The following is a 14,217-nucleotide window of genomic DNA, read 5'->3' on the forward strand; positions in this document are numbered from 1 at the left end:
TGTCAGATGGTAGGAATCTTCACCAGATAAAAGCTCCAAAAGTAACCAGTCAGTGAGGGACCTTCTATGAGCACAAAATTCAAATTTTTCATGCACTGAACGTTCTTGCCAAAAGTCAACTGCTTTGCCAAGACCTCCTCTACTGTCTCAATTAATACACCAATTTTTTATATTGGTTGTCAGAAGTGAGATACAGCACTTGTATTTTGCAGTGCCACTCAATGATTGAAGCTAAAATCAAAATACCATTTTGTAATCTGATATAAAAATCAAGTTTTATGGGGCGTGGCTTGAGCGCCGAGGGTGATGGCGGCGTGAGCCTAGAGCTCCGTGCCTCTTCCCCTCATTAATCCTGCTAAAAGTGGCGGAGAACCCGAGTGTGCCCCGGCGCCGCACGAGGACACGGTGGTGACCGGCGGGGCACATTCTGAGCAGCTGGCGGGACGGCCTCGAGGAGCACGGCCGCCGATCATAGCGGCCGCCGGGACGGAGAAAGAAGAACGGGGCACAAGATGGCGGCCGCGGCGGAGCCCTAGAAGACCGAGGGCTACCCGGCTGATCACACTGCTGGGACGCTCTGAGAGAGCGCGACCGCCGACTTCGAGGCTTCCAGCGGTGAACCCCCCCAGTGCAGGAGTCATTCTCTGACCCCCCGGCTGCGGTGCACAGCGGCCACGAGCGCTGGGAAAGGAGATAGCCCGGGCGCGCCCTTACAGGCGGGGCTGGCAGACGGCTTCCGATGCCGGGAGGAGGAATGGCGAGATGTAACCCAGGACCGAGCCCCAGCTATGCGGGGAGGTGAGCGGGGGCAGACCTGAGCGGCGGACTACGGAGGGGGAGACACTGTGCAATACATCCCCAGGCCCCCCCCCTGCGCTGATTGCGGGGACAAAGTGGAGTGGCCCATAGAGCCACGGAGGGACCTCGGCGGTACCAAGCTCCCTGAGGCGCGGCGGAACGGAAGTAGTAGCCCAGGCGGACAAGGACAGGTTGTTGCAGGTCCCAGGGGGCGTGCATCGAGGGGGACTGACCGGAGGCCCTGATCTCCTCCCCCCCCCCTTTACCACGGCAGACGCTGCATCAGAAGAGCAGTACCTGCGCAACAGGAAGCCGTTGAGCCTTGGAGCTGAACATGCTGCGGAGGCCCAGGGGGGGCGCAGGCCATTGAACGGACGTAAGCGACAAGGCCGGCCGCAATGGGGAAGCCAAGGTCCAAGGCGGAGGAGGCGGCGTCGTCCGATGTGGCGGAGGGTGGCCCCATTGAGCAGACGGACCTGCAGCGATTGCAGGATCGCATTTTGGACGCCATAACGGCCACACGTGACGCGCTCCACAATGATATAGCGCAGGTGGCGTCGGGCTGGGCCTGCTCCGGGCGGACCACGATAAATTGAAGGACAGGGTCAAGGACACTGAGACTGCGATTAAAGACCTGGCGCCCGCTCACAAAGTGCTGGAGGGTAAACTAACGGAGGCCCTGGACCGCAAACGCACCCTGGAAAGGCGTGCGGAGGACGCAGAAAATAGGAGCCGGCGCAGTAATGTGCGGATCGTGGGCGTGCCGGAGACAGAGGGGACGAGAGACATGGTGGCCTACATGGATGAATGGCTGAAAACGGTAGTGGCACCGGAAGGACTTTCGCCATTCTTCACTCTGGAGCGTGCCCACAGGGTCCCTTCTGGGCCTCCCAAGCCCGGGCTGCCGCCCAGACCGATCATAGCCAAGTTGCTTCACCACAAGGACAGAGATTTGCTCCTGCAAAAAGCCCGAAAGGATGGCCCATTCCAGATTGCGAACAGCAGGGTTACACTCTTCCCAGATTTTACCTTTGAGACGCAGAAGCAGCGGGCCTCCTTCCTCACAATCAAAAAGGAACTGCGTGCTGAAGGGATCGCCTACTCCTTGCTTTTCCCAGCCAGGCTCCGGGTGGTGGTGGACGACAAGACACTCTTTTTTAGCATGGCAGCGGACGCCTGAGACTGGTGGGAGACATACAAGGCTGGAACTGATGGTGCCAAGGTACGAGAGGAGAGGGAAAAGGAGCGGGAGCGCTCGCCAACCCGGCTGCGGAAATCAAAGAGGTTGAGGAAACGGAGGCAGGTGAAGCTTGGGCCGACGGCCTCCCAGACTGAAGCAGAACGGCAGGCTGCGTTGTTGGAGGTGGGGAAGCTGGGGCGGGCTGAGGGCCCCGGCTCTAAATGTGCTACGGACTCGGACACTCATGTCTCGGCATCGGGCTCGGAATCGGATCTTTCTGGGGTTCATCGGACCGAAGGGCCGCTGGTGACGCCGCAGACGGCGGATGAGATCCTGAATATCTGAACTGCCAGCAGAGGACAATGGGTAATGTTTGGGGCGCTGGGAGGGGACCCATAATTCCATGCCTACGAGGGTCGGGGCACACCGGGGGGCTCAGAGCAGGAAGATCATGGGGAATTGGGGAGGCCGCGCTCCGTAGGCCCTTAAGGCACTCACGGCTGCGGCTGTGTAGTTGAGACCTGGGTCAATCAGGCGCGGGAGTTTGGATGGGGACTGATATTTCGATATTGGGGCCTGTTCTGGGGGTGGGGGGGGGTTCCACAGTTGGGGTTTGTTTACTCTCTTTGAAGTCATTGACCCTGGGTATGTCATGGGCAGTTGGGAGGTTTTGTTTTGTTCAGGGGGGGCACCACCACCGTCGAAGGGCAGGAACTGAAGAGAGTGTTTCAACCGGATCATTGGGACAATGGCTAATGCGAATCGTTTGAACTGCATAACCTGGAATGTGCGGGGCCTACACACCATGCAGCGTAGACATAAAGTGCATGCCTTTTTAGTGCGGAGGGGGGTGCATATTGCACTGCTGCAGGAAACGCATCTCACAAAACAGGAGGGGGCGGCGCTACAGAGGAGATGGCGGGGCCAGATTTTTCACACCAGCTACTCAGCCTATGCAAGGGGAGTACTAATTTGGATTAGAGCAGGCACACCTTTCCAACTCACGCGCCAGTGGGTAGACCAGGAAGGGAGGTACGTGGTGGTGGAGGGGAAGCTAGAAGGCAGAGATGTAGTACTAGCTAGTATATATGCCCCGAATACTGACCAGCTGGCTTTCTTTGCGACACTGTCGGGGACGCTGGCTCACTCCCTGGCGGGCCCGGTCCTGCTGGGGGGCGACTTTAATTCCATTGCAGACCCCTCATTGGATAGGTCCCACCCCCCACTGCATGATTCCCCGGTACACAGGCTATCTAGAGGTAGGAGGGAGTGGCAGGAGAGTTGGGAGTTGACGGATGTATGGCGCGGACAACACCTGACTGACCGGGATTACTCCTTTTTCTCTGGGCTACATGATTTGCATGTCCGATTGGATGTGATACTATGCTCCCGGGGGGTGTTGCCGTACGTCACAGGGTCGGAATACCTGTCGAGAACGATCTCGGACCATAATCCACTCCTGATCCGGCTAGCGTGGGTAGCGGAGAAGCCCAGGGTCCCGACCTGGAAACTAAGGCCTGAGACTCTGGAAGACCCCCTATTCGGGGCGGCCCTGGCGGAGGGGGTGGATTTATATTTCGCGGAGAATGAAGGGACGGCGACCTCCAGGGCAACGGAATGGGACGCCTTTAAGGTGGTGATGCGGGGTATCTGTATCAAGGATTATGTAGGCGTGCGGAAAGTGTTGTTGAGCGATTTGACTAAGGCGGATGACAAGCTGGGGGAGGCGGAAAGGGAGCGGCCCGGGCGCCCGGAACTCCAAGAGACGCTTTGATCGGCTAGGGAGGCGGTGGCCACTGAAGTGGAGAGGCTCCGAGCCTTTGACTATAAGCGTTATGTGTTGCGCTCCCACGTAGACGGAGATAAGGCGGGCGCCCTTCTGGCCTGGCTTTCGAACCCCACTAGGCGATGCTCACCCATACTTCAGCTGCGGGATGCAGCTGGCATGGTGCAACATACTCAGTTGGGTATAGTTGACGGATTCCAGAAATATTATGAGGGCCTGTACAAGAGCACCCCGGGAGATCGGACGGGACTGGCTGAGCCCTACTTGGGCGGCTTACCCCTACGACGGCTAGAGGCGGAGCAGGTGAAGGAACTGGGATCGGACATCGGACTAGGGGAGATAAGGAAGGCGGTGCGGAGTATGGCACGTAACAAATCGCCGGGGATAGACGGGCTCCCCATAGAGTTCTATAGTAAATATTTAGACACTTTGGCGCCGCGACTCCTGACCGTTTATAAGGAGGCCAAGGCAGCGGGCCGTCTACCGCAGTCAATGCGGGAGGCATTGGTAGTACCACTGCTGAAGCCCGGCAGAGAGAGTAGCGACCCCGCGTCTTACCGGCCGCTCTCTATGCTCACCGCAGATTACAAGATCTTGAGCTCCATACTGGCGGCGAGGCTCCTACCACACATGCCGGGACTGGTGCACGAAGACCAGAACGGTTTTATACCGGCTCGAAACACCACGATTAATGTCAGAAGGCTTGTTCGCCTCATGGACGAGCTGGAGGGAGGGGTCGGGGCTGAATTGGTTCTCTCGGTAGACATTGAAAAAGCTTTCGACAGCCTAGAGTGGGACTACCTCTATGCTGTTATGGAGCGATTCGGTCTGGGAGCTGGCTATATCCAATGGACGAAGGTCCTCTACGCGGAAGCGATAGCAAGAGTGAGAGTTGGGTCGACGGTGTCCCTCCGCTATCCGGTAGAAAGGGGCACTCGGCAGGGTTGCTCCCTCTCGCCGCTTCTATTTGCACTGGCTATCGAGCCACTGGCGGCTGAGGCTCGGACGGGGCGGCACTTCCGCGGGGTGCGGGCCCGAGACGGGCAGCAGTTCATCTCGCTTTATGCTGATGATTTACTGCTATTCCTCCACGACGGGGCTGAGGACCTGCAGGGCGCGGAGGCGTTGCTAGAGCGCTTCGGCGCGATGTCGGGCCTGAGGGTTAATTGGCCCAAGACAAGTTTGTTCCCGCTACTGGAGGGGGCTGCTCGGCCGCAACACCGGTCGGAATTAGCCTGGGAACCTGCCTGTATTAAATACTTGGGGGTCCATATCTACCACAAGGCGGAAGACTTGCTTGAGGGCAACCTGGGGCGGTGCGTGCGAGGACTAAAGGGCTGTATGGCCTTCTGGGCCACGTTGCCGCTCTCGGTGGCAGGCCGGATCTCCTTGTTGAAGATGGTTGCCCTGCCGAGATTGTTGTATTACTTTCGGACGCTCCCAATCTGGATACCTAGCTCCTTCTTTAGGCAGCTCCGATCTTTGATCACGACGTTCATCTGGGGAGCGGGGCGGTGCAGGGTGGCGCTGGCAACGCTCTCTCGCCCGAAGGATGAAGGGGGACTGGCGGTGCCGGACTTTGAGCTTTATTATTTAGCGGCCCAACTGCAGGTCTTCACGCAGGAGGTGGCACGAGTATTGAGGGGCCCGGAAGAGGAAAGGTTGCGGGGGACGCCCAGGCATGTCTTGGCGTATATTACCCTCCAGCAGCGGATAGATAATCGGGACTTGTCGTTGGAACAACGCACGTACCGCCAATGCTGGAATCGAGCACAGAAGAGGGCGGGAACTAGGCGCCCATATGCACCGGAGATCCCTCTGGGCATGCTGACAGCGTTACCGCATGGCGGCGACTGGTCGCATCTACAGAGGTGGGAGGAGGCGGGGGTGCATGTGATTGGGGACCTTTATGAAAATGGTACGCTACTCTCGTTCCAAGAACTACTGGAGCGCTTCGACATCCCGAGAGGGTTTTTTTTACTTCATGCGGCAGTAACCAGGGCAGTGCAGGCCCACTGGGGCACGGGGCTAGAGGAACCCGAGACGGCGGCTGCATGCCAATACACCATGATGTCAGCGGGTACAATCAAGGCGGTGACGTGCCTCTACGGTAGAATGGTGAGAGAGAATCTCCCTCCTCTTACGTCACTGAAAGGCAAATGGGAGGTGGACCTGGGTAAAGACATACCTGACACGACGTGGGCACAGCTTGTCCGTAGGGCTCGCAACAGCACGAGAAACGCTAGATTTCAACTTATACATTACTATGTACTGCATAGGGCGTACATGACCCCGGGGAGGATCAGGAGGTATTTCGGCACGGTAACAGCGACCTGTCCCCGGTGCCCGGAAGAGGGGGTCGAATTAGTGCATATGCTGTGGGCGTGCCCGGCCCTTCGGGACTATTGGCAGGACATAGGCGACGTGCTCAACGAAGTAACTGAAAGGTCCATCGCCTTTGGACCGGCGGAGTGTCTTTTACACTGGTTCCCTCATACCCCCAAAAACAAACTCACAAGCAAGTTTATTGACATGGGGTTGATGGTGGCTAAGAGGGAGATCACTAGGAACTGGAAAGCGAGGGTGGGTCCGACTCCCCGGAGGTGGCGGCAGGAATTTCTGAAATGGGCGACGGCTGACAGCACACACAGGTACCAGCTTGCGCGCAGGACCCCTAGCCAGAGGGCGGATGACACTGCGACCTCATGGGAAGTGATGGTACAAGCACTCAGAGATAGCGAGGCAGACGAGGAAATGGAGGCCCCCGAGGCAGGAAGGGTAGAAGGAGCAAGCTGATGCCCTAGGGGTGGCAGGCATACAGGGGAGACGAAGAAAGCACTTCAGGAACGGAGGAATGATCGTTACAAGGGCCATAGACAGGTGGTGGGGGGTGGGGTGGGACAGGAGGGGGTTTCAGGTTTTAGCGCAGGGGATAGGAGTTGGGGCTCAGCGCGTTGTTAGGCAAAGTTGTAAAAGTAGTCATGCACACAATCCGGAAACCAGCTACTCCTTTATTCTTAACATCAGGCGTGGGAGAGCCGTGAAATCATCGCCGCCCAACCCCCGGGTTGTGGGCACGAAGGCTGTGTATGAGACAACGAATCATATTGTGTAACTGCTCAAATTTATGGTGCTGAATATCTCTGCAATGGCCTGTTTTGGTGTAACTACAATAAAAATGATTTAAAAAAAAATAAAAAAAATAAAAATCAAGTTTTATTATTTCACATTGACTTCATTTTTAAACACACATACACCCAGCACATGCTTTCATTCCTCACACACTTGACAGCACCACATCTCTCATGTAATATATTCTCCTCTGGAATACATACACCCAGTACGGGAAACAACCATTACAACGCATGCATTACAACGCATGCTTTTACCCCGCATGCCATTAAAATGAAAATGGCTTGCTATAGGTTATATAAGGTGTTGGATTTAACTTCAACACCTTCACTACTGTTGCACAGACCGGAGTTGGAATAGTAAATTATACTATTCCAAACTCCAGCGCACCCCCGACAGCAAGTCGGGGTAAAGAACTTCGTTGTAACATCATGAGGGGGAGAAGCCTGCATTGTAGAGTACTCATCATGCATGCACTGCGCTGCCCTCCACTACTCTAGCCCTCTACTTTACCCTTGCCTGTCACACATGAAACCAGCACAGAGTGCCTACTCCTGCACAGCACTCTACATCTATCTGATATAGGCCAAGGGGGAGTTAATCACACAGCAGTCTAACTTTAAAAAGGTGAGTGAGCCTGTGGGCCTCACTTCAGTGACACAGGTTAAAAGGGCCTGTTCACTTCTACTGATCACTACACTGTAGGCTGCCACCACTGTGTTCGTGCTGCTAAACCTTTGAAGGCAGAAGCCTTCCACACTATAAGGGTAGTGCTTTTGACACCACTCCCAGTCCAACAAGACCGCCCTCCATGAAACAGGCCTACGTCATGGTATACAAGCATGATGCGTGTTTGCCCATGAAAACTAAAATCAGCATTAGGGATCTAAACAATAGTAAGCTTGGGCCCTCAGGGCAGGTATGCAAGTCCATAGCCATGCAAAGGACATTTCCACCTCAACACCCTGCACATGCATAGAGCCTCAGGGAAAGACTGGGAGGGCTAGTTTGTGGAAGCACATGCCAATTGACGGGAGGAATGCCCTGCAGGCCCTAAAGATTGTTCACCAGATATGTTCCCATGAAGGAAGTTCTTATCACAAAGTCTAGCCTGATGCTGAGAAGTATCACCTGAAGTTCAAGGATAACCAGAAGAAGTCATACCGGTCATGGGTTGATTTTGTGGACTCATCAAGTGAGGCACAAGATGATTGGGTAAAGGGCAGCAAAGTAAATGATTATGATGGACTGCATAATCTAATGATAAAGAAAGACATTTTGAGTAATCGTTTTGCAGAGTTGAACCAGCACCTAGTTTTTCCAAGCTAACTGTAACCAGAGACCTTGGGAAGGAGGCTGAACTTTGGATCAGTAGCAGAGTATCCATGAAGGTATCAACGGGTGAAATCTGAGTCAGGTCCCCCTCAACAAAGTATGGTGGAAGAAACCACATCTCTTAGGGGTTGTTGCTCTGAGCTGTCAGATGGACAGGCTGCACAGACTCTGCTTCAGCAGGCTCCTGCCTGGTGTACTTTAAGGTTATCAGCCTTGGGGCTTGTCAGGCTTTAGTTTGGCTGATAGGTGTGGCCCAAAAGTGGTGTTCAGAAGTTGGGTTTGACGCCAGTGGCATGACCAGGTGTCCAGATGGGGCCTGTTCCAGAGGGGGGGGGGGCTGTGCATCAGTGTACGTTGGTGTTGCTTCGAACTGTTGGAAGGGCAGGCTACAGAAGACTTTGCCCAGTAAACTTCTGCTGGGAGCTCTTTAGGTGGACCAATTAGGGTGGTATAGGAGGCAGGGCACCCGCAATGGCACAGCCAGGAAATGCGTGCTCCTGAGGAAGAGTACCTACATTAGTCTGGGTTGGTACTAGACATTTCAGTTAGGGGTTGTCACTCTAAGCTTTTGGAAGCAGAAGCTGCATAGGATCTGCCTTAGCAGACTCCTGTCTGGTGCACTTTAGGTGTATCAATCAGCTTTGGGTGTGGCCCCCGAGGCCCTCCTGGTTTGCTAGGTATAGACTAAGTAGGTAGCAATCACACCCAGCTGGGTGAGGTTGAAGGTGACATTGTGTGCCTACAGGGTGACCTATCAAATATCCCAGATGAATTTTCAGGGTTCCTGGTTGGTCCCCAGCTTGACCCCTGGCACTAGGATGGGTTTCTCTGGGTAGATCTGGACTCCACCGCCCTCCAGGTGCTGTAGGATTGTGGGAAAAATGGTGCGGTGCTGGCTGGTAGTAGACGGACTGTGCAAGATGCCCCCGCCAGCAGGGGAGAGATAGGCAGGGAAGATGGCTGTATAGGGAGCCAAAAGGTCCAAGTCTCGCAAAGTATGTCCCTTTTGAGTCCAAGAGGCCTAATGAGAATACTCCTTGTAGATAGTGCTCATCACCAGGAGCAAAATGAGTCAAGGATTAAGACAATTGGCCAACGTGGCCGGAGTGTTGCCATTTTAAAGATTTGCTGTTTGAAAACAAAAGAAATCCAAAAAGGAGGAATTATCCCCAGGGTGAGCCAGCTCCCTAGGGTTGGTGCTACACTCTTTTATTTAGTTATTGGGAGAGGATGATGTATATATCACCCTCCCCAATCAAACGTTTGGCCCCTGGACCCAGTGCCTGGAGCAAAGATATCCAGGTGACCTCATCACCTAGGACAAAGAAAAAGTAGAAACAGCCAAAACTGTGTGCGTTGCCTGCCCGTGTACCGATGTCTGCATCAGCAAAAGAATTCCCACGTAGATTCTGCCTCCAACCAGGAACTAAAACCATGCAACCTTGTGCCCACCCAATACTGGAGAACACAAAAACATTACTAGTTCCTGCCCTGGGCAGTAGCTGAAAACTGTGATGCCGGCTCCCGCACCTGGCATAATGACTCTAAAGCAATCGGAGCAGAAAGGCTTTCACACTCATTTAATATTCACTACACTCTAGTGAAGAACGCCCCATAATAATAATAATAGTGAATATATCTGTATTTATAGAGCGCAACAGCTACCTCAAACAGAGGTGTCCCGGCGCTATAGCGGGGAAGCAGTAGAAAGGGCTTTCTGGGAGTCTAACTTTGGCTAAATAACCAAGTCTTCAAAATATTTCTGAAGTCCATTTCAGATTGAATCAAGCACATATTGGCAGGCAGGGAGTTCCACAATCTAGCCGTCACCACTGTGAACGATCTGCCCCTAATGCGTCACTTTGCATATTGAGGTTCGCAGAGCAGGTGCTGCGAAGAGGCATAGCCAAAGCTTCAGGTAAATGGGACTTCTGCCTCACAGTGCCCGAAAGGCCTATCCTTTTTGCTATCGGTAGCCAAAGGAACTGTCTTCTATCTGGAGAGATGTGGTGCTGATACGGTACTCGTCTAATTAATCTCACAGCCGCATTTTGTACCATCTGCAATCTCCTAATCAGATAGGCAGGTAGTCCCAGGTATAAACAATATGCATAATCCAGCCGAGATGTCACTGTGGCATGGACTATGATTCTAAGGGGGTCCAACGATGGTAAATGTAGAAATTTCCTCAAGCTTCTCAGCTTACCAAAGCATGAGGCTGCTATGTGACGTACTTGGGCTGTAAACTTAAGATCCGGTACCCATTTTACGCCCAGGTTTTTTGCCGTAGTTGCAGGGCTAGGTGGCAGGCCCATTTCTGCCAGCCACCATAATACGGCGGAAGGAGGAGATACCTTTCTAAAGAACAGGACTTCTCTCTTCTCCGCATTGAACTTTAATTTGTTATTATTCATCCAACAGGAGATATCCTTTAGGCATCCCTTACATTTAATGAAAGAGTCCACAAAGTGATCCTTGAAGGAGAATGCTGTAGGAAGCTGGCTCTGTATATACTATACCAGAGTGAGGTATAGTGTGCACAGAGTCCAGTGGTACCCACAAGGTAGGTAGAGGTACACCTCACTCTCTATTTGTGGTAGTGTGGTTGAGCTGTAAGGCTTTATCAGAGGACAGTGTTAAGCATTTGTTGTATACACTCAGTCAGCAAAGTAATTCACACACTCAAAGACTGAACTTCAGATCAATTGTTTTTGTATAAACAAATATTCTTTTAGTTATTTTATTTTCTAGAATCAAGCAAGCCTGGCACAGGTAAGCAATAAATACTTTTCAATAGTAACGCAGTGGTAACACAGTTTGGATTGCAATTGTAAATGTTCTTTGATTTGATTACAGTAGTGTTACTGATAATGCAATGTTTTTCAGAATACAGAACATACTCTTTGTATAGGATTTATAGTAAAATTTCATGTAAGGTACTTTTCAGACTACTTTTCTTATACAGTGCAGTATATCTGTATACTGCACTGGGACATCTCCTGTAAACAAGTAAGTAAAAGCGTTTTGGTTATTTAGTTACAGTTTTAAATGATTTCTTAGATTTTCCAACTCCACACAAAAACATTTCATAGAAAAACAGTCAATGTTATCCTGTAGAGGAAACTAGTGTTATCCGTTAGCAGGTAAGTACTTTGTTGTTGGTATGTGGGGGTTAGACTCAGGGGTCCACCAGGGTCAAGGATGTACTCTTGTTACCCCCCCCAGCTGCACTAGGGGGGGCCGGGTGCAGAGTGTTGAGGCCCGATGTTATCCAATGAGGGATAGGGGGCCTCCGGTTGGTGGCTGCTGACGAGCAGTCCATTGGGATGTGGGAGCACAGCTCCTGGACTTAAGCTCAGGGCAAATGGAGGTTTAGGCCAGCACAAAAGAGGCACTCTCAGAAGCACTGGGCATCCGGGTGCAGAGTGCTGTTTTGCTGTTGGAAGCTCTGTAGCTTTCAATAGGGAGACTCCGGTTTGTAAAAGCATTGCAGGCTCAGGGATGAAGGTCTTCTAGGTGTGACCACCACTTGGACAGGTAAGTTGGGATCTTGGGGTTTGGTTAGGCACCATCGGTTGGGCCACCAAAGGCCATGGGGCATCGGGTGCAGAGGTGCCTTTTAGGGCCAGATCTTCTTTCCAGCTCCCTGTCGGGGGGACCATCCGCTTTGAGGCTGCAGGTGTAGGCTGGAGGCCTGAGGCAGGTCAGGGGTCATTGGATCTCAGGTCAGGATTGCCGGGTAGACCTTCTCTTGGTGTTGGGCCACTCGAACGTGGTCCGTGCGCATCGGGTGCAGACTGGTGCAGACCTGCGGATCCTTGCACAGCTGGAATCTGTGTTTGAACAGATCCGGTGTTCAGGGGAGACAGAGTCTTTGGGATGGAAGGCAGGCAGGTCCTCTGGGGTTCTCGAGGTTGCTGGCTGCAGGACACACTGGGATTTCGTTGGAGCAGTTTTGAGGTGGGGACAGGCTGGTAGGGCTGGGGCCAAGTCAGTAGGCGTCCCCCTCTTTGGCACGACTGTTCGGTCCTTCTTCTTCTTTTCTTCTTCTGGTTTCTTGTCTGAGAAATCAAGGTTCAAGGGTGCCCCTAAATACTAGATTTAGGGTCGTTACATGTAGGTAAAAGGTTGGGACCAATGGGTCCCTTCCCATGGGTGGGTACACCCCCTAAGATGCCACCCTCCAGTTGGAGAGGGCATACCCCTTTCCCTGGTTGGCTGGGTCCCCCCATCTGCAAGATGGCAAGGACTGCGAGTTATGCTTCACCTTGCCTCCCCACCTGAGGGGTGGAGTTGGCAGAGGTGGGCACACCTCTCCTACACTTGTTTTTCCCGCCGGTTATCCTGCCCAAAGTGGGGGTCAGAACCAGTGGGGACCATTTGCTGAAGCAGCAAGTGGCCTGGGGAAGTTCACAAAGGCGGCAAGCCTTTGAAGCTTCCCCTTCGTGGACCCTGTCCATCCCAGGAGAGGAGGCTGGGCACCTCGTCCCAGGATGTCATTGTTTCAGGCCCTTGAGTGCAGCAGGCTCTCAAACCAGGTGTCAAGAAACATGTTTTGTGGTGGCAGCTGAAAGCAGCCACTCAGCCTGGACACTAGTGGTAGGTCGTTTTTCAGGGGGCATCTCTAAGATGCCCTCTGTGTGTATTTGTCATTAAATCCCACTTCCATCACTTGCATCAGTGTGGGTTTAACGTGCTGAGAAGTTTGATACCAAACTTCTCAGATTTTAGTGTAGCCATTATGGTGCTGTGGAGTTCGTAATGATAAACTCCCAGCACCATATGCTCTTAATGGCAGCACTGCACTTACATTGTGTAAGAATGGACTTAGACACTTCCATTTACCAATACATATGTACACGAAGCCCCCAGGCAACATGGTAAACCATGCAACTCGTATACATTGGGCATTGGCATACACAAAGAGTTAAGCGTTCACCACATATTGTTGGAGCGGGTGGTAGGGATAGCACAATGAAATGCAAGGAATAATAGCCGTAAAGCATATGGTGATCAATGGATGTAATGCAATAGTTTCAGGAGGCAGGGCAAGCTGTTATGTGTTATGTGACTATAGTTAAAATCCGAACGCCAAGGCACTACATCAATCAATGTTACCTTAAATCTGTTACAAGTGATAATGTCCGGATTGTCTAACGTAATGTGTGCATTGTTGATACAAAGTTACAGTGTACATCGAATGGACTTCCAGAAGTGACAGATGTATTGAAGCCTACAAAACAAACACAAAAATAATAATAAAAACAAATTTAAGCAAAAAAATAATGGACGTAGACACTGTAGGGGTACAGGGCTCATGCACATGTACCCTCACCACTGGTATAGGGCATCCAGCTAGAGGGGTGACTTATCTATGCCAGGGCAGTGGGTTGTAGGCATGGCACACAGAGATGTGTGATTTGTCGACACTTCCCTTTGTTCTGCACCAAAACACGCAGCCTGCTAAGGCAGTGTGTAATGGTTAAGGGCCTCTACGGGTGGCACAATAAGTGCTGCAGCCCTTAGAGGTCTTCACTAGTCACAGGGCCCTGGGTACCTGTGATACCATTTACCAGGGGCTGACCTCTGGCCAGAGATGCCAATTGGGTTTTGTTTTCAATGCAGTTTTAAGGAAAGAACATAGGCCCAGGGAAACTGATTGGCAGGAGCCCAGGACACACTCAGTAAAAGCACATCAGCAGTTCAGCAAAAAGTGGGGGCTACCATGCAGAAAGAAGGCACTTTCTCACAAATACCAACTGGGTGTCATCCGCATATGATGCTGCCTTTACTTCCCAGTTGGCAATAAGTGAAAAAAGGGGTGCCAGATATACGTTAAAAAGTGGCGGGCTCAAAGCCGAGACCTGCGGTATCCCGCACCTCAGGGGTTTCGCTTCAGACTGATAGGGTTGAAGAGTGACCCTATGCGTGCGGTCGTTGAGATAGGACTGTAACCAGGAGAGAGCCACCCCCTCGCCCCCAGTCC

At 52.5% G+C, this 14,217-nt stretch overlaps 1 protein-coding gene across 2 annotated transcripts in view; it reads left to right on the forward strand.

The window, feature by feature from the left end:
• The window catches only part of ARL14EPL (ARF like GTPase 14 effector protein like), a 282,948-nt gene that overhangs the window by 74,227 nt on the left and 194,504 nt on the right, over positions 1 to 14,217 (forward strand). The window lies entirely within an intron of this gene.

Source organism: Lissotriton vulgaris, chromosome 3_1, assembly GCF_964263255.1.
Source record: "Lissotriton vulgaris chromosome 3_1, aLisVul1.2, whole genome shotgun sequence".
Lineage (NCBI taxonomy): Eukaryota > Metazoa > Chordata > Amphibia > Caudata > Salamandridae > Lissotriton > Lissotriton vulgaris.